Here is a 23,456-nt window from a genome sequence, read left to right as displayed (position 1 = left end):
GAAGAGAGGCACTGAAGGGCACAGCAGCTGAGTTCACAGAGCACCAGAAGAGCGTAAGCATTTCTTTAGCCAATAAAAACAAAATTCAAAACAACTTCACAAATATAAACTCAACCTGGACCATAAGCCAGCTGCTTAGGGAACAAACTGTTTGCCTTTTAGCTTCACTTATCTTCCTGGACAAAAAGCCACTAAGGTGCTGGCACGTGGAATTCCAGTTGCTGCCACTTTTATTACCTGGGCTAAGGAACCATTTACACCCCAGAGCCTCCCCCCTGCATCATCTTCAGCCAGTAGGAAATCCAACATTCATTAAGAGTAGAATTCATGTGGTCATTAGAATTCCACATTAAACAAAACCAAACAAAATTTAGCTGAACTTACTAGAGAAAAAAAGAAAAACAAAACAGAGCAAAGCCCACTGCTTGTTGTGGTTGCTCACTTCTCAAAAGTCTGGAATATCCACAGGAACTGCCTCACAAAATATATCCCAGGGAGTACTTGTTATTTATTCGCAGGCATCTTTGAAACCATCCCCCTTTGCCAGAGCTGGCTGAAAACAGGACCCTGAGGCTGCCCCAGCCAGGACAACCCCATCCTGTGCCATCCTCCTCTGGAAATGCTGCTCAGCTCCCCTGAGGCAAAGATTTCCCTCATTTGGTTTTTCTGGATGGAGGTTACTTTCAGGCAGGCTCAGGAAGATGAAAGGAAAGGAGATAGAGAGTATGGTTGCAAGTAATTAGGAAGCTGGAAAGCAAATCAAAACAAAGATAGAGATTGGAAGGAGCTCACCTCTATTAATCTTAGTCTGAGAAGATAATAAAAATGTTTCTATTCTAATTATGATCTCTGATGAAAAAACCTCAGGATTTGGTGCAGGGAAAAAAAAGCAAACACTATTTCCATGATTTTTCCACTTCCTTAGCTATGCCAGGTATGATCACCTCCACTGCACGTTACCATGTACAATTAAAAAAATCTTAAGAATCCCTAATTTAACTCAAAAAGAGGGATTTGAGACCCTCTAGCCAGGTGCTGCTCCCTGTGCAGACTCCAAGCAGCAATACTGGAACTCTCTTTGAAAAGTTTGGGGCTTAAGAGTTGTTTTTCATCAGGGATTTTTGCTTAATAGTACGGGGTTTTTTTATTCCTTTTTACCTTTCTGCCAGGTTCTCTAGAAGAAAACAAACCAAGTCCCTATGACTAATCCTTACCTTTGCCAGCTGATAAAAACCACTGCACGTTTAAAATAAAACAACAATTTCTCTTCAGGGGAGGAGAAAATGAGAAGCATACATTGGGTTTCTGCCTTCCACTTCAGGCATTGCCCTGCACCAGCATCCTTAGCAGCCCAGGCTGGTGCTGCTCCCTTCAGTTTGGGGCAGCTGCTACAGGAGCAGGATGCACATTGACCAGGCAGGAAAAAAACCCATGGAAAGGCAAAAAGAGAGAGAACAGGCTCTGAAACACAGGAACTGCTCTGAGAAGTTGCCATGGAGAAGAGGGAACTGCTCAAGTGTCTTGAGGTACCCGGTGCCGAGAGATATTAAAGCAAAGCCGAGGGGAATAGAGAAGCAAATGGTTTTAAGTGCTCCCACAAACCTGAAGCTTCCAGACAAGAAATTACCAGTAATTACTAATAATATAATTTGCATGCAGCACTCATCAGTATGAACCAGTTCTTTCCTCACAACAAAGAGGAACAACAAAAGCCACAGTTACCAAATTACCTTATTAAGATTTCTGGGATTTTTTTTTATTATTATTATTATTATTATTTTTGAACCTTCATAACCATCAAAATTGGTCTGAATGCACAAACATGATTACAAGAAATCAGACCAGATATCTTCTGAACACAGTAGCATCAGATTCATCAACATTCTGCCCAAAGCACACAGCAAGGAAACTCCCATTGAAGGGAGAAGGGGAGGCACTGCCCATCCTGCAACTGCTGCACAGGAGGAACTCAGGAAATTTTTCCCTCTAGTTTCAAACATGCTAAGCTTGAAAAGAGCACACACTAAGAAAGCAGCAGAGATAGCTAAGCAGACTGTCCACACCACAGCTTATGCAAAAAAATCCAAAACCAAAACAGAACCAAACAAGAAAAACCCCACAAACAAACAAAACACCAAAATAAATAAAAAAACCCCAAACAGTAGTTAAGAGGTGCTGAGAGCCCCAAAACTCATTTTTCTCCTGTGTGCCCCTGTTTCCCATCCAAGCACAGCCCAGGAGCAGATACTCTCTTTGATCTGATCCAGGCACAGCCTCACTCCCTATGGACCAAACCAGCAGGACCCACATCTGGAGCAGATGTAACCTCTAGGATGTAAAGGTCAGAAGACCCCTTCTGATGGTCTGGTGAAGAACATGGAATAATTTCATCAGGAAGGTGAAGCAAATCCTGAAAAGGGGTGCAACAAGACAGTGCAGGGCTTCATCCAGCTCTGCAGAGCCCTTCCCAGCACCTCCTGCCAGGAGCTGGGGCACCAGGAGGGGAGAGGAGGCATCCAGAGGCCACTGTCCCCAGCCAGCAGGAGCAGCAGTCAGAGCAGGACACGGCTCATTCCAGAGATGTTTTTAGCACAAAGAAGGGAAGAGCACACCAGCTCTCCTGTAGCACTCCATCCACTCAGTTTCCAGAATTTCAGCCTCTGTAATGATAGGGTTCCTGGAAGAGCACTTCTAACTGAATTAGAGGACATCTCCTGAGCACACCCTTGGCAGCAAGAAGATCACAATGCGGAAGGACGCCTGACTGCATGATCCAGGCCCTCCGTAACTCAGCTAAAGGCCCCTTTTAGGATAGATGAGAGGCGTAAGTTTTAAAAGCAGCTTGCTCTGAAGCTGGAGCTTTGTTGGTTGGGGTTTTTTTATCACCTTGGTTCCCCTCCTCATCCCTTATTCAAGTCATAGATGTTGGCTGTGCTGTGTGGCACCAAAGCAACACTCAGCGCAATTAAAGACAAAGCACAGACTCAGTTTTCTTTTGAGCAGGGAGTACAAAGACTCTAAGAAGCTCTGCCCTACACTAACAAGGTTTGGCACTGCCCACTCATGCTTAAGGAATTTTTATGCAATAGAAGAAGAGATTTTCCACAGTGACAAATACTCCATACAGTTGCCCAAATTAAAGCACTCATTTGACAGTAGATTCAGCCCATTCATTCTCTGAAGTGTGCCCTCAACAGGAGAGCTAATTGTTCTTTTGCATTAAAGCAAAGCTGTGTTAAAATGTTTGTTTCCAATGGAACAGGGAGACAGACCCTGGGAGGAAGCAAGCTGTGTCTGAAGAGCAGAAATTCTGGCAGATGGGTCAAGAGCAGCAGCTGTGTTCACAGCAATCCCATGCATCTCGACATACTTCAGGTTGCCATTTGGAAACCATCACCAAGTTTATGGTAAGGGAAAAGGGAATTAAAATGTCAGGATGCTCTTCTCCTGAACCTTTCCAATGGGTGCTACAGGTAGATGTGTCACTGGGCATGGAAAAGCTCCACATTAATAATTCAGCTGTACCAGTACAAACAATACCATGTAAAAATATCCATCTCCACTGCAGCAGGATCACCAGATCAAAGCCCTCACCTGGCTGAGTCCAAGCTGAGCTGTCCCAAACCAGCCTTGAATTTCCCCAGCTGCTGCATGGCCCTATGCTGTACTCCCTGCACACCTCAGGAGCACCTTGCTCTTCCCCCAGGCAGAAGTTCCACAGTGCACAGGTGATGAAAAAACAACAACAACAAAAAAGTTTGACTTTCCTTACTGAGAAGCAGGTAGCTAGCAAAGGGATGCCCAAGGAAGACTGAACCTAAGAGCTTGTGCTCAGTAGACACACGACCAGGTTTTAGAGGACTCACCGTGCACCACATTCTGCAAAAAGCAGCTCCCCAGAGTCTCAGTGAGTCAGCCAAAGGCTGCTGCTGGATTTACCAAACCATGTCACGGAGAGCTACAGATGCCTTATCATTGCTGAAATGTTACAGAGATAATGTCTGTGTGTCAGCTGCCTCCTGGAAGCAGAGCTAAAGGGACTTTCACGCTTATTCTGCATTGAAAGCAGCGTAGCAAATCTTTTCTGCTAACAGAACTTCCAGACACCCAGCAGAAAATGAGAGCATCAACATTACCACAGATTTTGAAGTGCCCAGGCCTCAGCAGGCCCTCCCCAGCCCATTTTTCAAGATGTTCTAAGTGGATCATTTTCCCCAGGTAGGGCCAGGGAGACTCAGATATTGTTACAAGCAGAACAAGCAATGAGTTGATCAATCCCTTCTGCCAGTCACACTTAAAATGCTGCCCTAAACACACTACATGTCATTACCATTCCCATCAGCAACAACACTGTGCTCCTAGGATCTTTCCATGGAAGGATTGGGAAGCACTTCCAGCAGCCTTTGTCATGCAGGTGCAGCTTTGCCTCTTTCCTGCTGGAGAGGATGGGGAGGCAGAGCTCCATTTTCAGGTTACACAGGTTAACAAGCACTCCTTTTCTCCCTTATAGCTCAGGGACAGAGAGGAACACAAAGTGCAATGTGAACATCTGGTTGAGCAAACACACACAGGAGGGCTGCAGTAAGAGGGGGAAGAACATTAGAGATAATTGTGTCCAAGACAGAGCCTTTCACAAGCAAGTCCACCAAGCACTGCTCCTGAACAGGCTCTTGTGAAGGAGGCACAGCAGCAGCAGGAACACTGATTATAAAGGAAAATAAATCACCATTCCATTACAGATGGCCTCAGCATCATTTCAAAAAACTACCCTCCTGCAAGCACCTCTTCAGCCTGGTAAGAGCAGCAGAACTTGGGAAAAGGAGATCACCCTCAAGTGCACAGCAAGTCCTGTGACAGAAATAATCTCTTACCCTACCCAGGGCCATCAATCAAAGAGCTGAGAAGCAGGAGAGGTGTTTGCTTCATCATGTATTCACCGGGGTCATCTTCTCCCAATTGTTATTCTGAGGACTCAGTCCTCCAACTCTTTCCTATTTATGCACGTTGCTCATCTGAGTGCACCTCGTACTTGTTCACAATTCTTCAGATAAGGCTCCTCTGTTCAGAAACAGCAGAGCTCAAAACCAGAGAAAGATCCCAACATTAGTCAGAGCTATTGAGAGAAGGGAAATTAGATAACAGGTACCTGAGCACGAGTGTGACACATGTCAATGACATTAAGATTTCTTTAAAGCCTCGTTTTTGTTTGGGAGGTTTCTTTGGTTGTTTTGTTGTTGTTGTTGTTGGAAGGTTAGAGTTGCAAAGATAAGAGTCTTACCAAAAATGGGCAAACAGCTGTTCTTGTCACAGTGGGAGAAGACGAGGGTAGGAAGAGGCTGAATACCATATAATTAATACCCCAGCTTACTGTAGAACAAGAAAAAAGTACAGCTAAAAAGCAGCTGAAAAGTCAAAGTAGGGAAAAAACCCAAACCCACACAACAAATCCCCACACACAGAGAATCCAGAGAGTTTAGATATTTAATATATTGTCAGAGGAGAGAGATAGTCCAGAACAAAGCACACAGAGATGAGGAGGGACCCATGGAGCCTGTGATGTCCGGGCAGAGGAGTGGTGCCCATCTCACTCTGCACTTCCGTGGGCTCCAGGAGAAATGGGAAGGAATTCACACTTCCTGATACCTGGCCCTTGGTTGAAGGCTGGAAAACACAGGGCTTCTGCTCATAAAGCCCTTAATAAATTCAGGGAACTTCTCATTGTACAAAAAAAGCCCCTGGAAACCACACTTGGTGAACACAGAAACTAATAACTACAATGACAACTCAGCCATTTATCTAATATCTTCTTAATTCCTTTCCTCATTAACTTAATTATAAACCAGCATTTTTCTTCTTAAGATTTTTTTCCTTCTGTAACTGGCATATTGCATTATTGTTCCATTGCTGTTCCAAGGATTTTTTTTTCCTTTTGCAGTCCAAGAACTGATTTAACACTTTAAGCCCCAAACCTGTGAACACTCATGCAGACAGACAGCTTTCCTGAGCTCGAAGCCACAAATGTAGGTAGGTACCACAGTCTGGGTTTTTGCTGTTCCAGGAGGAAAAACAGAAGTGAAAACCAAACCTTTACAGAACTCATTTTTTGCTCCACCAACCACTTGGACTGAACCCAGCTTCTCACAACAAGGCTTTGGCAATCCCCCACTCCCTTCTTTTACACGAAGCAGAGCGATCCACCTGCAGCTCTACACCACACCACAATCTTCTTCCAAAAGCACCCGCTCCCAGTTTTCCCCCTTTCTGGTACATGAAGACATGAACCTCTTTTCAGGCTAAAAGCTGCACAAAATAGCTGCAGGTTGAGGAACATGCAGAAACAGCAAAATCAAACCAGGATTTTCTAATATTATTGTGCTGATGAATCATCAATTAATTCTTGTTTGTCAGCTCCTATACAAGACAAGGTCTTCAAAGGCAACTGGGGCAAACAGATCCTTGAATGAGATGGCAGCCAGGTTTGGGCCCAGATGCCCAGAGTCAGCAACGCCTTCTCCCCCCTGCAACAAGAGCAAGGAAGGGCTCAGAGTGGGACTTTAAGTGACAACATCCTTCCCTCCAGCTCCAAACTCCACCACGAGATGCTTGGTACACAAATCCCTGCAATATTTAAGTCAAGCCTGATTCTGCCAGTCAGTTCTTCCTCCAGGGAAGCAGCTCCTCCATTACAAACATTTCCCTAGATCCACAGGGTTTACTTGCTGGCCATGGTGCAGTTTCACTCCAGATTTAGCAAATGACCTTCAGCTGCTCAGCTGGAAGCCCTTGGCCACAGGTCTAACAGATGCCCAGACCCCAGGTACCCACAGCAGCACATGGGATGACAGAGGGAATATGGAATGACAGAGGGAATATGGAACACAGACTGCTCCAGGCTGAGGCTGAAGTGGTTCAGGGGACTTGTTTCCATAGTTTGCCCTTCATTAAGATCCCCTTGGCTGGGATGTGGAGGGGAAAATCAGGGATGTATTTGTACTCAATGGCAAGGACCACCTAATAATTTGCAGTTGCTGTACCCAGGTGTCACAAATATCACTCTTGTTACTGAACACATGCTTTTTCCTTTATTCTTACTTTACAGTTTTTCTTTCCTAAGGCAACCCACTGTGTCCCTCCTCTACTTCTGCCTTCTCCCCTACCAAGAGCTCTGTTCGAGCAAAGATTTGCAGAACAGAAAAATCTGTCCCCTGCTGGAGCCAGCCAGATCAGACTCTTTTCTCTAAAGGAAACACCATTTAAATATAATAGTAATCTTCCACAGCCAAGAGCCAGGAAAGCTGGTGACCAACAATACCAAAAAACCTGAGACAGCAGGGAGCAGGAGTCGAGTTTCTCAGCCCTAAAAGCACTTCCCACACATCCCCACTGCCTTGCAAATTTAGATCAGTTTAAAAAGAAGCACAAGGGGAATGGAGATTGTTCAGTGGCCAACACAGTTTTCTCCAAGTGGAATAAGAGGTAAAGCATTCAAAACTGCCGTTAATGAAGCAGCAGCCTTTTGACATTTAAATGGCTTAATCCTTTTGGAAAGCAGAGCTTGAGTACAGGGGTGATCCTGTATGCTACTGAAAAACTGTTTCTGGTGTTTAAAAGCTTGTGGATCTAGGAAAATCTTGAGCAATAAAACCTCCCACTGACCAGCTTGAGTTTTCCTTTGCTAATTATCAAAAGGCAGCATTGTTGGCAAGGAATCTGACATTCTGATCCAATGGCTTCGATAAAAGATTGCTCGTTTGTGCACATCCTTAAAGGGCAACCCCTCTGCCTCATCTCCTTCCCTGTCAGATTTAAATACATTAATATTTTAATCTTCTAAAACCACAAGCAATTTCTCTCTTCTTTAAAAATAAATAAGGTGGGGAATGGGATCATTTTTAGAAAGCAGTATCCAGATAAATGTTTTAAGGTAGATACAGACATGTTTCAATAGCCCTAAAGCATACGGAAGGTCAATCCAAAAATCCCAGCAGTTCTGGGTGCCCAAACCAACACCTTCTTTTAAAGGGAACACAGCTTTTAAGAGATAAATCTGCAACCAATCTCCTGAAAAGACAGAGGAACAAACAGACTTCCATCACTTAAGAGAAATATTTCCCTCAGTGTTTTACAATAAAAAGATAAATAATAATAATGATGATAATAATAAAAGAGACAGAAGGAGACAGACTGACATCTGGGTTATGTTCTAAATGTAATTAGAAGCCTGACAACAGGACAGAATAATGTCAAACAAATTACCAGCAATGTGTTTTCATTCACAGGGTGACAAGTCAACAGGCAGTCAGTTAATTTTAAGACTGATTATGCACCAACTCCTTAAATAAAATAAACACACTCATGTACATGTAGAGCAACAGGGAGTCCAAACACACTATTGATCTCTCTTTGGGCAAGGCTGAACATGCCAGTTGCATCTGAGGAAAAATGAGCTTGAGTATTTTAGGGAGGTTGGTTTGTTTTCCAAGCAGCTGGGGCTCCTTTCCAGGTGCTGTTTGGCTGTGGTTTGGGTTGTTTTTTTTTGTCAGGGGAGGGACACGCAACCCCAGAAGAAGAGGGGAACCCTCTGCCTGAGAACTGCAAATCAGTAATTGGCAAACTGGGCAGTGGTGGTGGTGATGATACTGCTGGAAGTGAGCTCGTTCTGCCAAAAAGCTTTTCAGAATAGCCCAAGTCTTAGAGACTTCAAGTGTTGCCTGAAACAAACCACAGAGAGCAGGGAGAAAAAAGAGCAGCAGAAGTTTCTGCAATATTTCCCTCCCTGAAACTTCAGGTCCACTGGGGGACAGTTCTGCTGGGAGCAGTAGGAAATCAAGACAAATGGCAGCAATCCTTGGGCAAACTGGGCTGTGCAGGAAAGCACCACCTCTCCTCCTCACTCATCTCCAGGGTTTCCCAGCATGGAGCTGCACCCCTACTCCAAGAGACTCATTCTGCTTCCCACATTTGTAGTCCTAAAGAGGCTCCAAAGCTTCAACTTCTCACTTCAGAGACAATTTAAAATTAAAAAAAAAGAAAAAAAAAATATATATATTAATCTATGTGACAGAGGGAGAAGATGTGCAGCCTGGGGTGGAATTGCAGAGGGTAGCACTCCATTTTCTTGCAGCAGTAAGAAGTCCCTATTTGCTTGAATGATGGTGGCTTCACAGGAACACCAACGCAGAGCCAGCCGACGACAGCTCTGACGTAAATAGAGGGGAAAAGCAAACAGAAGCAGTGCAAAGCTGTGAGGCAGCAATGGGACCTGATGCTGGAGATGCCAGGCTGCAAGGAGAAACAATGCAGCCAGACAGAATGACAGATGAAAAAAAAGAAAGGTTACAAAAGCAGAACAGACTAGAAAGGCACTTATAGGATAATAATCCTTGCCTCTGTTTCTAATTATACCTGCAATACTTAAAGCTGAAAGGATTTTAGAAGACCAATTTACTTTTTGTCCTCTGTGCCATTTTCTGTTGGCGCTTGCCCCAAATGCCTGAAGACAAATGGTTGTTTTCCAGCATCTGCTAATGTGTTTGTGGAGCTGGGGTAAAACATTTCACAGGAAATCCTAAAAGGAATGGAGCTAAAGAGGCTAAAATCACCCCATGGGTGCAGGGACAGCCCCCATTGGAGGTGTCCCTGCCCTCAAAGCTGCCAGTGGAAAAGCAAATCCAGCAGAACTCCAGAACCTTCTGGGGAAAATTTTAAGGACTCAAAAAAAACGTGGAACACCAAACTGCAAGCTGGACATCAACTCCAGATTCTCTGAATAAATAAATATAGGGAGTTTAGGATGGGCACGCTGGAGGCTGGTGAGACCAGCTGGAACATTGACATCCCAACAGGGATGACACATGGGCAGGAGGACACATGAAAAGCCAGAGAGACATCTTGTTCAATTTCTCTCCTTTCATGGGAACCAATTAATATAGCTACAAGATTCAACAGCTGTGAACAACTTGGTTTAAATTAGATCTGTGAAGTATGAACTGGCCCAAACTACTCAGATTTGAAACAAGGAGGAAATAATAGGTATTAGATTAACCAAGTAAAGACACATCAATTTTAATTGTACAGCTCTTCAGAGTAGAATACTCTGGAGACAAAGAAGTACTTCACCTATTTCCTTGGGAATAGCAGTGCTTAGGTTTAATCTGAAGTGTTGTCACCCTACAAAGCTGTAGCTCTCCAAGAATTTTCATGCCGTATGCCAGACTTCCAGAAGTCAACCCAAATTTCACAACAAAGCCTGTACCAAACAGTCAATCAGGGCAACCATCCTAACTGGAAGCATTTTAAATCTGGAAATACAAATACATGATGAAAATTGCAGCAGCACTACCAGTGCTCTCTGGGAATTAATGCTGCGACCAAGGGGAACATCTCTGCTTGCTGCATGATTCAGGAGCCTGGCACCTCTGCTGACACCTGAATCTCTCTGCTAATTAGCGTTTTCTACCCAGAGACAGGGGGAAGGGAAAGATTTTTGGAAACGAAAAATTCCACCAGAGATGTTGTTATAACAGTTCAGAATATTTTCAGTAATGCTTCAGATGCTGCAGTGAGAGATCTTACCCAACAGCTTTTGGAAACAAGGCAGTAATATTTATCGTCATCTCCTTCCCTAGCCTTATATGCTGAAAGCACAGAGAGAAAAAAATACAGACAGCTTGGAACAGTCAAGTGTTTGGGGGTGTGTTGTTTATTTTGGGATTTTTTCATTGCCTTTTTTTTTTTTTTTTAAATCAATAACTGAATCAAACCAGAAAACTGGTCTAAGAGCTCAGCCTTCGTAAACCACCCGAGGGTTTGTCCGGTAGCAAAGACAGACCCATTGCAAAAGGACAAAAAAACCACCAACATTTTGAGCAGACATTGTTGAGATCTCTAAAATTACCTTGCTGAGTGTTGGCTGAAGAGGCTCAATCCCAAACCGGGCATGAACAACATGGCCCAAGACTCAGACCCCATCCCCTAGCCTGACTGCACCAGGTCTGGTACCCCAAGAATATGCCTGGTTTTGGGAAGGGCTCTTTCTACTGCTGCTTTCTTAAACAGAAGCCTATGAGCCAAGGGTCTTGAAGTTCTCTAGAAAAAGCCCAAAGGGAGGACAAGTTAGAGCCAGCTTGATCTTTGCATGAAAATGGAGTGACCAGAGGCAGGTGCCAGCACTGCTGATGGGGCCCTGAGAACACAGAGCCACTTCCCACTGTGAAAACTCTCACTGCTACCATGCTGCACCTGAAATTATTTTAAGCCATCACCCCTAGAAAAACACTAAAAAGTATGGCTAATTCCCCCTCTCTCATACCAGAACAACTTGTACTTAACCTTACTGTCACTAAAGAAATATTCCATTTAGGAAAGTAGCACAGTACCCATCTACCAACCAAGCAAACAATACCTTCAGGTTGCTGTGCCTCTTAACCTTTGATTTACAGCTATGTTTTGGTTTTTTAAAGTAAGATGCTTATGTCCTAAAGGGTAACAAAGTTCACTCTATTAAATTAACATCTCCTCTAAATAATGCACTAATGGAGAGTCAAAGAACATTTAGAAAACACTAAAACCAGGTGACTGAGTGTTAAACAGTCTTTCTCTGAATAAAAGATAAGAAGATAATTAATATCTGAAAATTAAACTGTCTTTGCACACATTTTTGGTGTAAGAATAGTCAGCTCTAAATAATTTGCTCTGTCAGGAGCAGGCTCTTGGCTGTGCTGCAGGGAGCAGCTGACAGGGAAAGCAAAAGCTTCCAGGGACAGATGATTTGTTGACCCCATGTGTAAGTTATATCCCTGCCTGATCTCCCCAAGTAATGTTCATTAATAAAAAAGTTTCCAAGAGCAGTCTTTCTCCTTCCCTAGCCCCAGAGGAAGCTTTACACAACACTCCTGGAAACCAATCCTGCCCTCTCTCTCCCTTTCAATTTTTTTTTTTTTTTTTTTTTTTTTTTTTTTTTTTTTTTAAGATGGAAGAATCAAGTTCAGCAATTTCCTACACTCTATGGGTAACAGGAGAACAGCAGATCACACAGCATTGCCTTCCCTGCAGTACATGCTTGCTTTAGAAGTTGTATATTTTATTTGTGTGAATCCATGGAGCTCACTGCTATTGTATTCAAGTACCCACTGTCACTTCTGCACCATTTCAAAAAGGCAGAGCAAATAAAAAAAGGCATAAATTATCTTCTAAAACAAGTATATGTTTGGGGGGGTTTTGTGCTGAAGTCTTTGGTGAAGAAACATAAAACACAGAGCTCAGATTGCTGCTTTAGACTCTAATGGCTTCGTAACAGTAATTAAGGCTTCTTCCTGACTTGATAACTATGCCATAATGCATTTATCAAAAGCACATTACCACAATGGACACATTCACTCTTTCTGCAATATTTTGACAGCTCCCTTTGGACACCATCAGTAAATAAAATCTTCTGTGGTCCAATTAAAGCAAGCATAAATCCAAAGCATTTCTCTGTGTCTGTCTTGTTTTGAACGCACCGCTCCGTCACATTTTTAACTGGAAACTGGGTAAGTGTTTTGAATACAGTCAAAAACTTCCTCCCCAGAACAGCTCCAGGATGCCAAGTCTGTCTTAAAAGCCACAGGAAGGAAAGAGAGACGCACTCCTTGGGAGCTTTGTTTTTATCACAGGAGGAGGAGAGGTTTTGACAGCAGTGGGACTATTGTCAAGTGCATTTGGACTGGCATCAAGCCTCTGCCTTGACAAATTGGACTGGGAGTCCTTTCACAGCAAAACTGCACAGAAAGAACCTCACATGCAAGGCAGAGCCATTTCCCCACTTCAGTGAAAAGCAGAAGGGAATTACAGAGCTCTCTTCTGCTTCCTCTCCTCCAATTGCCTCCAACAGGCTGCAACAAGCAGAGCAGTGTTCAGCAGGGACCCGTTCCCAGATGTGAGCATCCTCCCCCTGCTCCCTTCCCCACGCAAAACCCCCACCATTTGCTTGTGGGGAATACAAATTGCTGCTGGCAGCTGAGCTCCAGGAGGAGCAGCACACGTGTGGAGCTCACACTGTGTAATGACTGCAACCCAAAGTGCAAATGCAAGTGGGGGAGTCTTGGCATCAACTGTGCAGAAAGTGCAGCTAAAATTAGGGCTGGCAATATGGAGCCTCCAGAATATCCTCTGCACCTGGGTGGCTCCCTGCACTCTGTCCCAAAAATGCTTTAACTGGAGGGAGGTTGAAAGGGAGAAGATGCAAAATATACGTGACCTTCCTCACCTTTTTTCCCCACACCAAAAGGAGTCTTAAATCCCTTCTGCAGCAAGAGCTCAAAAGATTTTAGAGTGGAGATGATTTGTAACATATTTCCCTTTCTTGGAGCCCATGAGAGATTTTTAAATCAAATACTATGTCCTGGAAATAACCCCCAATCTTTGCCATACTCTCTTTCCACCATATGCTTCTTCCTCTTTGCTCCATAAGCAAATTTGGCATTTTGTTCAAATATATTATTAGGATAAATATTGTCATATCACAATAAATTAGGATTACTGTGATAGAATAATGGGTAATGGTTTTAAACTAAAAGAGGGTGCATTTAGACTAGATATAAGCAGAGATTTTTTTACATAGAAGCCCCATCCCTGGAAAGATTCAAGGTCAGGCTGGAGGGGGCTTTGGGCAACCTGATCTAGCTGGAGATGTCCCTGACTACCTGACCTTTAAAGGTCCCTTTCAACACAAACCACTCTGTGATTCTCTGATTAGAATAAGGTCAGTATTGAAGCCAGAAGTAACCAAACCCACTTCCAATGAGGGTGGCTGCAGAGTGCTCAGCATCCTTTACCAATTAATCTGTGCTGTTTACTCCCTTGGGAGGGAAGGTTTTACACTGATGAGTTCTGACTGCTCCTTAGGACAGCCAGAGCTGTGGGCAGTAACCTGACCAGGACTCTGAACAGTCTCATTCTGCTCTCCCTGGCTTCAGTACCCTTTGCAAAAAAAAAAAAAAAAAAAAAAAAAAAAAAAAAAAAAAAAAAAAAAAAAAATCACAGAATTTCTCCTAACGGTATCAGGGAGAGAGAGGGAAATCAGACAGGCACCATGCAAAGAAGCTCTTGGGTTTTTGTCTCTGGGTGGCAGGGGGAGGGGAAGATTTGTTGAGAAACCTTCTAGAAACCCTGGCAGTGAAAGGAGAGTACTAGAATTTGCTACAGTAAATGAAAAGCATAATTCAAAGGCTGACATGTACTTCACACCAAGCTGTTCTTTAAACTACATGGGAAGGAGCTGCACAAACCTCCATTTACAGCAGAAAAAAAAAAAACCCAAACCCAAAAACTTAGGTGTAGTATTAACCAAGGGCTGCTTCTGAGGTCCCCATCCAGAAACACAGTACCAAGCTTTCATTCCATAAGGTACTGCTACAACAAAACTACCTCCTGGTTGCTAATGGTCCCTTGGTTATAAACAACCTCTTTAAATAGTGAAAAAAGTGCTAATCAAGAAATTTGCCACACACTTCCTTCAATAAATCCTTCTTCCACTCAGTGCTTCCCAACGGGAGCTGCTCTACCAACTATCATCACCAGTAATTCTCTCCCAGCAGGGAGAAAGTAAAATAAAAAATTCAGATGACAAAAGTATCTCTTATGGCACAGAAAAATATTATTATGAGCCTTGATGCTGCCTGGCTGGGGAGTCTGCACATTGATGGTCCCCTCTTTCTCCATTAACTGCCTGCAGGGGGAGAAAGGAACAAATGCTGAGCAGGTAAGGTGTATCCAGAGACTTCAGGTAATCACACTCATTTAGTTTTATTTATTGTAACAAGCATTTTATATATTTGACTTTATTTGCACCAAGAGTGGGTACAAAAGCTGGCAAAACCAGCCCATTAGGGCAGCTTGGGTGAGCTGGCACCATGATGTGTCAGGTATTCCTTTTCTGAACCACTTAATATTGGCCAGATATGCCAGATAAAGATTAGAAACAAAACAAAAACCAAACAAAAAACACCCCCACACCAAAAAAAAAAAAACCCACAAAAAAACCCAAAATAAAAACCCCACACACACAAAAAAAACCCAAAATGAAACAAACAAAAAAACCCCTTCAAGCCTCCAATTCCCCAGACCTCCTGACAGTTCCTACCTGCTTGGTTTGTTCTCTGCCAGCTCCAGATTTCTTGGCCAATGCCAAAGCCTGTCTTTGGGGCAGCCAACTTGTTTTCCAGTTGAGCCAGAGCAGAGGGATTGGCAGCAGAAACCCAGCCAAAGCCATCAGGACACTGTGCAAGGGGTGCACCCAACAGCATCCTCCCCACAGCTCAAATCTCCCACAGCACCCTTGATTTCCAGACTTTGCAGCACACACACCAGAGGCAGAGGAGGAGCTGCCAGCAGGCAAAGCCTCCCAGCCCTAAGACCCCTCTGCCAGAGGAGCTCACCAGAGATGGTGAGGAGCCTGAGGCTTCCCAGACCACAGACTGGGCTGGACTGGTCACATCAGCCTCCTTGGGGAACAGCCCTGGGGCTGGGCAAAGAGCTGCTAAGGCAGGGAGCAAGATACATTTTCCTTAAGCAAAGGCCAGCCAGAGAGATGGTCAATGTTTGCTCTCCAAATGCATAAGCTTCTGCCTCCTAAGAGGTTTACATGCACAAAAAGAAGTAATGCTAATCAAATTTTATCTCTTCCTACACCTGGTCCCCAAGGGGGATGCAGAAAAGCTCTGAGGGCAGCTGCAGCAAGAGCCTGGGGTTGGGCTGCATCCCATCTGAACGGGGAGGAAATAATTCCTGCTGGCAATCAAAAGCATCAAGCAGATACTCAGGATATATTCAGCCCTGAATCAGAAAAAAAAGAATTAAAAAAAAAAAAAAACAAACAAAAAAAAAACCAAACCACCACAACCTTGATCCATGTTTGTAAGCTGGTCACACCCTTAAGCTCTCCAGAGAAGTTTGACAGCTTGTAAAGCCCTCACAAATCATTTGGCAAGAAACCCCAGTGTGTGCTGCAGCTGCAGAAGTGGAAGGTTTCCCAGGGATGTCTCCATAAACCAGATTTTGAGAGGATATGTAAAGAGCATGAATACGTTTCAGGACCCAGTTGCAAACACAAAAGGGGAAAATAGAAGGGTTTCTGCCCCGTATCCACAAGACACGATGCAGGGAAAAGCACACTGATTTATACAGAAATTTGCTACTACTTAACTATCCATTATCAGCCCAAAAACAACAGGGCACAGGAGACTACTTTAATGAACAGCTTGAGCAGGAAATACAAAGATGTGGAAAACAACTTAAAGCACAAATGGTTCAGGCACTCTTGTATTTTCCAGAAGGTCACTCACTGGGCCTTTATACTTCATTTATCAAATTATATCTGAATTGAGGCAGCCAGCCTGATTCAAGGAACCATCACGCATCTTTTCCCTTCAAAAGGGGGGATAAATACTTCATCTGCAAAGCATTTTGCATTAAAGGATCTCTGCCTCATAAATCCACCCAGGCAGACAGCTGCTACCCTACAGATGGGCTTCAGAGGTGCAAAGGAGTTAAGTGGTTTGGCCATACTGGTCTGAGATCTCTTCCTCCCCCCTGGAGATGCACCTGACTGAGCCAATTCAACATCTTGCTACCCTTGGAGCAAGCTGGATTTTACAGCCTCTATTTTTCTAGTGCTCTCCTTGTCACCATAAACATCCCAGTGTTTGCTCACAAGTTGTTCCATCAGAAACAAATATGCTGCCACTCCATGGCAGTGGAATTTGCTGCAGAAAATCATCAGGAGAACAGCATTGTCTTGTCAGGCACCTGCACCACCTCCCCCTTTAAGTCAAGCCCAGAGGCATGTTACAATTACATTATTCCCACTAAATAAAATTATTTTCCCCTGTACCAAGACATAAAACAACCACAATGTTATGGGCATAGCCACTGTGATTTAATAATTTTAAAAAAAGGCACACAGAATGATAGAAACATAGTAAGTAGCACAGCACTTCATTACCACTGGAACCAGTATTTATGAACCCTGAAACCAAAGATGGTCTTGAAAATTATGTGCCCAAATGTGTCACTTCAAAATTACAACTTAATCATGTAACGTTCAACACAAAGCTTTAAAAAACACACACTTATAATCTTTTTTTTTTTTTTTTTCCAGGGTGAAGAAAAGCTCTGAGAGATAATAAATCATTTAATGCATCAGTGGAAGCAGCTTACTTATGAAACAGGATTTGCAATGCAGAAAGTGAATTGCAGGTGAAAGAAGGACCCTCTACTTTCACCCTTCCTCAGGCATTGCTAGAGAAGATTCTCTCCAACTCACCCAATGTCCCCTGCACCAGGTCAGGGACCAGAACAGGCACCCATTTCTCCACCACCCATCTGTAGAGAAAGGGCTCCTCGTGCTCTCTGAGGAATGCAAGGAACGAGCTGAAATCCAAGGCAGCTCCTCAAGGTCTGCAAGGGCTCTGAAAGCTCCAGACCATGCTGTAGAGAGGAGTTAATCTTGTAAAAATGCTTTGGACACATAGCCACAGCCCAAAGCCAGCTCTTTGCCAAGGCTGAGGACAATATGTTATTAACTGAAGTTTAATTACATCCACAAACATGCATTTCTAGCTGAGGCATACAACCACGTCTCTGTAGATTTGTTTGTTCTTTCTAGTGGTCCCATTAAGAAATTAGGTTTGTGTTCCCTTTCGTAGCCCAGAACACATATTTATCTGGTATTAAATTTGCTCCTGTTTTGTTTCCATAGGAATTTTCCTGCTTCCATACTAATTAAATTATGTCAGACACAGACAACACTTCACAAAGGACCCTCTAATCAGTGGTTAATAAGGGCGGGCTGCAATACAGCATTTATGGAACATTGCAAAGATTATTTTCAAAAGACAAAGCAGAGTTTCAAAGAACAAGCTACTGTCTCCCCACCAATCAAGAGTGGAAATTAAGTGGAACTTAATTACTGCATTCACCATGCTTTGCATTAGGCAAGATCAATTTCCAACAAGTCTCATTTCTTGTAGAAAGAGGAACCTGGGGGAAGGTGTTTGTCTTCAGAGAAATTTTGCAGGAAGAATGAGGCAGCAGCAGACACCCAGCCAAGGCTCCCCAGTCCAACAACCACTTCATGAGCTTCACCAAGAAAACCTTCCCACTTGCAAAGAAGACCCAAGTAGAAGACAGGCACCCCAAAAAGCTGCCCCCAAAACAACCCAGTGACCCAACTGCCCCAGAAGTAATGTGAGGAGCTCTCAATATTTTCTTTCTTCCCAGTGCATCACCCGGATGTATGTGCCAGCAAAGAGCACACACTCCATTCTAATGGAAGAAGCAGAATTCAATTAATGACACCAATCTTTAAAAGCCAGCAGAGACTGCAGAAATGGCCCATTCGGGAAATTTTTCTTTCTGAAAGCTTCCATGCACTATAATAAAGCAGCTATTGCAAGCATTTATTTATTAATACAGAGAGATTTCTTTACGAGAGATCTGCAATCAGCTTAGAGTAGCTTAGCCCCTGGCCAGAGTTTCTCATCTGTTTTTATGTCAGGAATTTGCATCCATCAGGTCAGGGGTTAGATGAGAAGAACCCAGGAGACACCTCAGCACTTGCTCAGCCCCAAGGCTGCCAAAACCAGCACCTCACTCACCTGAGCTCCACTTTCATGCTGGGCTTTGCTATGGCAGAGGGAAAAGGAGAAAGGAGAGAGAGAACTGGTGTTTTCCCTTAAATTAGCATGGCAAGCAGAATTAGTGTCAGGTAAGTTTCCCAAATCCTGCTCTTCTGAGAGAGGAAAACCAATGTCAGATGCAACAGCAGCACCTCAAGGTGCCTCTGCTGGGCAGGATGCCTTCTAGAGCTACCAGCAACAGGAGGGTTCCAACAAGAAAGCAACTTGATGTAAAGCAACTGTATTATTAACATGTTTATTCATATTACAGGCTAGCTTATATTTAAAAGAAAGGGAAAAGCAGTGGCACAGGGAGCTCTTTCAGTTGATCAGAGGAAGCTGTTAGACAACACTAAGAAGGGGAGAGGGACAATCCTCCCAGTGGTTTTGCTACATTCCTCCATCATGATTTCATAAAGCCCAAAGAGTCAAAAGGAACAATATTTTAGGTCTTCGAGGAAGCAGATCCACTGCCTTGCCTCTGTTACAAGAAACAAAGCCAAATGGAAGTGCTGCCCAGTTCCTAAGTATCAGGATCCCAGCCCTCTTCAGCTTGTCCTTTATCACTAGCTAACAGCCCTGCTGATAACAGCAAGACTAAGTACAGCTGTTCAGAGAGACAGCAGACACTGCATGGAACATACCATGAAATTAAACACAATCTCCAGCAACACAGAACAAGTGCAGATTTAAAAGCAAGGGCAGATTTTCCATCAGCAGTAGCTTGGGATCATGAAACAGCTTCCTGCTGCCCCACCTCCTGAACTTCCTGATATCCTCTCCAGGGAATGTGCCTTTGTCCCTGACCACAACCTGCCAGGAACAGCCATCTGCCCAAACGTGAGCACTGGGAAGTCCCTCCAGCACAGGCAGAGAGCTGGGATAATCCCAGCCCTTCCCTCCAGGTTATCAGGAGTTCAGCAATGCAGAGCAGGAGCGCTCCGCTCACCATCACCTTGCCCAGGGACACCCTCTGTGCTCTGCCAAGCCCCTGGTACCAGCCCAAAACTGAGCATCCCTGTGCCCTGAGAACTGCTCATCACTGCCTCTGACACAAAACTGCAAAATCAATCCCAAGAAGATGACATTTTGCACAGTAAGTATACACGGAAAAAATTCTGATGTTAACATTTGGCATTGCTGAATCTCCCCCAGAACCTCACCTGTGAGCCCCATGAAACCCAGCAGGGTGCTCAACACAATGGGGAGCACAGTGAAAGAAAAGAAAAAGTTTGTTCCACCTGCAGAGGAGCTGACCAGAAGGGAGAGGAAGCAGCATTTTAAAAGTCCACCTGAAAGAACAGCATCGCACCATGCTGATACAGTGCAAACTGTACAGTCAGCTGCCAACCACTGATATGAGCAGTATTAATTATTGTATAAATGCATTATTTCCTCTCAGGCACTGCCCTGTCTCATCCAGGAGTTTCACACACAGGCAGGAGATTCCTGGGCACCCACCTCACCCATCCACTGGACTTCTCCTCCACTCAACACCTCCTCAGCTCCACAAGCCACAGAACACCCCTGGCTGCTGCTGGTGTGGTCACAGATGGGACAGGCAGGATCATCACATCCTTGAGATGAGTACCTGTGGGGCAGTGACCCCTGGGGAGCCCCAAGGCCTCTCAGGAGCATCTCTGTCCACATCCTCCACTGCCATTTCCCACAGCAGGTTCTTCCCAGCACAGCTGCTGGTTACAGCTTGTACTGACATCTAAAGACTCAAAGGCAAACAAAAAACCCTACACTTCTTAATCTGATTCATGCTTTTTTAATGACTGGAGCTGCTATCACGTGGCAGGCATCTTTTACAGGATTCTCCTTTGACCACTGCTGTTCATAAATATAAAAAGACTCTGCTAAACTTGTCAGCACCCCTCAATTTTTTTTTTCCCCCAACAATAATCCAATTCATAGGCCTCTTATCTGAGCTATGAAACAGCATGTTAAATCCAAGATCACAGCTCATTTAGATAAATGGAACTGGGCACAGCCAGCAAGTCATTCCTGCTGTGACATTTCTGCTATTGACAGAGTTATTTCCAAGCCCAGCATGGGCAGGGAGCTAGGGGACTCACACCCTTCACTGCCCCTCACTGAGGATGCACAGAGCAGCCAGATTTGCAAAATCTGACTCTACCTGGCTCTAGTCACAAGTTAATAAGCATTCTGGCAGCATTTCCCAGAAATAACCTTCACCAGTTACCTAGAAACATAATCCATCAAAATAAACCTCAAAATAATGAAAGAAAAAAGAAAAAAAAAAAAGAACTTTCATCAGTAAACTGTGTTCCATCTATGTACAGAAAAATTAGTAGACAAAGCAGAGTCATTGATCAAGGGAATAGCTCAAATTAATTTCAGAGTTATCTTCTTGGACACTTCTTTTACAAAAAAATAGCACTGCCAGAAAGTTTCCTTTTCCTCATTCTTTGTTCCTCTCCATGAACTCTTAAGAATGCAGCTGAACCTTTTGGGTTTCTATAGGACTTAAGAGGAGCCAGTGGAACCAAAGCACTTAGCAGGTGATGAGCTGGTGTGAGCCTGTTTTTTAGAGATTATCAGTTAAGCCATCCAGAAGAGAGTAACATTTCCAATCAAATAAATTGACCAGTACTTCCAACCAAACAAATGGAAAGTTCTCCTCCAGCACTGCACAGTTCCCCTTTTCTCTAGGGTTCCATCCTCAAACTCCTTTCTACTCTGAAGAAAGGTGGTATTTGCATCCCCCTCTTTCTTTTCTATTTAACACACAGCTGCAGGGATGATGCAGATAGAGCCCAGTCAGAGAATTTCTTCAGATCATCAGAGCACTCCTGATCTGCATCTTGATTTTGACACATCCCTCTTCATAAACAAGCCAGCTACAGCAGAGAGGCAGCCAAGACATCCACCAGAGCATCACCCTCCCTGCCCACAGCCAGTGAGCTCCTGTACACAGAAGAAACACAAAAATTGGTGCTGCAGAATGTACAGCCTCAGCAAGAACTGGGGGTTTGGTTTTTTGGACAGTTTCCACTGGTAGCTGTGAAGCTGAGATGTGATCAGAAGAGGTCACAACCGTGTGGCCACACTCATCCAAAGACTTCAAGAGCTGAGGCTCAGCCAAGGTTATCTCCCTGATAACCCCCATCTCCCCCTGGGACATTTGTGCATTGATGTTTCAAAGGGCATCAGCCAAAACTTGGCTGTGGGATGGGATTTCCCAGCTTTGCCTCAGAGTGCTGCTCTGCAGAAAGGAAAGTGGCCTGATGGATGCATGGGTTTGGGGTAATAACCCAGTGCTACTGCCTGTCAGCAGCTTCATACCTTCCTGAAAATCATATTTTCAGCTAAAAAAAGAAAAAAAAAATACATCTGATTATTTAGACAAGGATTTCTATAAGATATACCCCAGAAACTAATCATTCTGAGCCTCATTAAAATGTAGCTACCTGCTGGAAAATTAACTGATATGGGTCAGTCAAAAAAAAAACAAAACAATATAAGGATTTTCATACATTCTCTTACTCAGGGAGAATCCTCACTTCAATTTTTCTCCCCAATAATCAAGCAGTTACTGGATCTGGCATAATTATTCAACCCATGTTGCCAATCAGTCTGACTGGAGAGAGATAGTGGGAGTTTTACCTTAAGTCCTAGAGTGGGTTCTGTTCAAATCTCTGAAGTTCACTTTTTGCCTCAGTGGGAGCAGGATTAGACCCTCAGCAGGTCCAGTGACAGTGACACAGGAGAGCCTGACATGGGTGAAGGCAGACAATACAAGGAAAGAGAACCTCAAAGCAGGATATGTTTCATCAGATAAGGCCCTGTTCTATGCAGTAAAAAGTTAATGTCACCCTTATCTGCATTACACCAAATCTCTTGGCTTCCAAAAGCCTTTAGGGCTGCAGAGTTTTCAGTTACCTCTGCACTCCCTCTGCCTCCACCAGAATCAAGACCTTTCCTCAGAAGTCTGCTGCCAGCCACTGCATGGTGTCCCTGGAAATCATGAATAAAATCCTCACTTTTCCTGACTTTTTCCCAGTTAGAAGGACATTTATCAGCTGAAGCCCATATTTATTTCCCTGCCTTACCAGCAGTGTTTTTGGATGCATAATCTAAAGATTGAATATATTTTGAAGGTCTGTTTCTCCCTTCACTGTTTATACTACTCAATGCCACTTGGACACTATTCGGGCTTTCCAGGGCAAAAAACTTTGACTCAGATTCTCTTAAAATTAACACACCCACATAAGAAGGCAAGAATCCTATTTGTTCCATCTCCTTCCCCAAGTCAGCTTCAGCTGTCACCAAAACCACAGCAAGCATTTTCCTTCTTGGGAACTATGTGTTCTTGCAGTTAGATTCAGTGGACCAGAAGAGTCTGGCATCAGAAAAAGAACTATCTGATTTTTTGGACTTACTGCAAGAGAACCTGTCTTGGCCAGATACAATTATTAACACCAAGAATCAAGAATTCAGTTAAATTAAAAGATGCCCTAAGCAATGAACACTGCCTATAAAAACAGAGAACAAGCAATCACCTGGTACAGGCACAGCTTTGGGGCTCTGATTGCTCTTTAAAAGCTGTTTCTCCCTGTTGCTACAAACATGTGTGAGCAAAACCCATGGTAAGTGACTGTGAAGATTTTCAGAACTGCCATCCATGAACTGCAACCACTATTTTACTCAATGGAAAGCAGTCAGCAGCTCTTGAGAACCTTTGACATTTGTTTGCTTTCAGTTTGTTGAGGTCTGAAAGTACATTTCAGCTTAATTCAGCATTTCAGTCAAAGTTGAACTTGCTATTTTCAC

The 23,456-nt window shown here is 43.8% G+C and overlaps 1 protein-coding gene across 12 annotated transcripts in view; it reads right to left on the bottom strand.

The window, feature by feature from the left end:
- The window catches only part of PITPNM2 (phosphatidylinositol transfer protein membrane associated 2), a 127,522-nt gene that overhangs the window by 84,303 nt on the left and 19,763 nt on the right, over positions 1 to 23,456 (bottom strand). Inside the window, exon 1 of one of the 12 annotated variants that reach the window (XM_071763709.1) lies at positions 17,303 to 17,322. The exons of the other annotated variants lie outside the window; for them this stretch is intronic. The gene's annotated coding sequence lies outside the window, so the exon portion shown is untranslated. Of the gene's footprint in view, positions 1 to 17,302; positions 17,323 to 23,456 lie in introns of those variants that run through there. 12 annotated transcript variants of the gene reach the window in all.

This window comes from Heliangelus exortis, chromosome 19 (assembly GCF_036169615.1).
Source record: "Heliangelus exortis chromosome 19, bHelExo1.hap1, whole genome shotgun sequence".
NCBI lineage: Eukaryota > Metazoa > Chordata > Aves > Apodiformes > Trochilidae > Heliangelus > Heliangelus exortis.
This window is presented reverse-complemented; position numbering and strand designations above follow the sequence as displayed.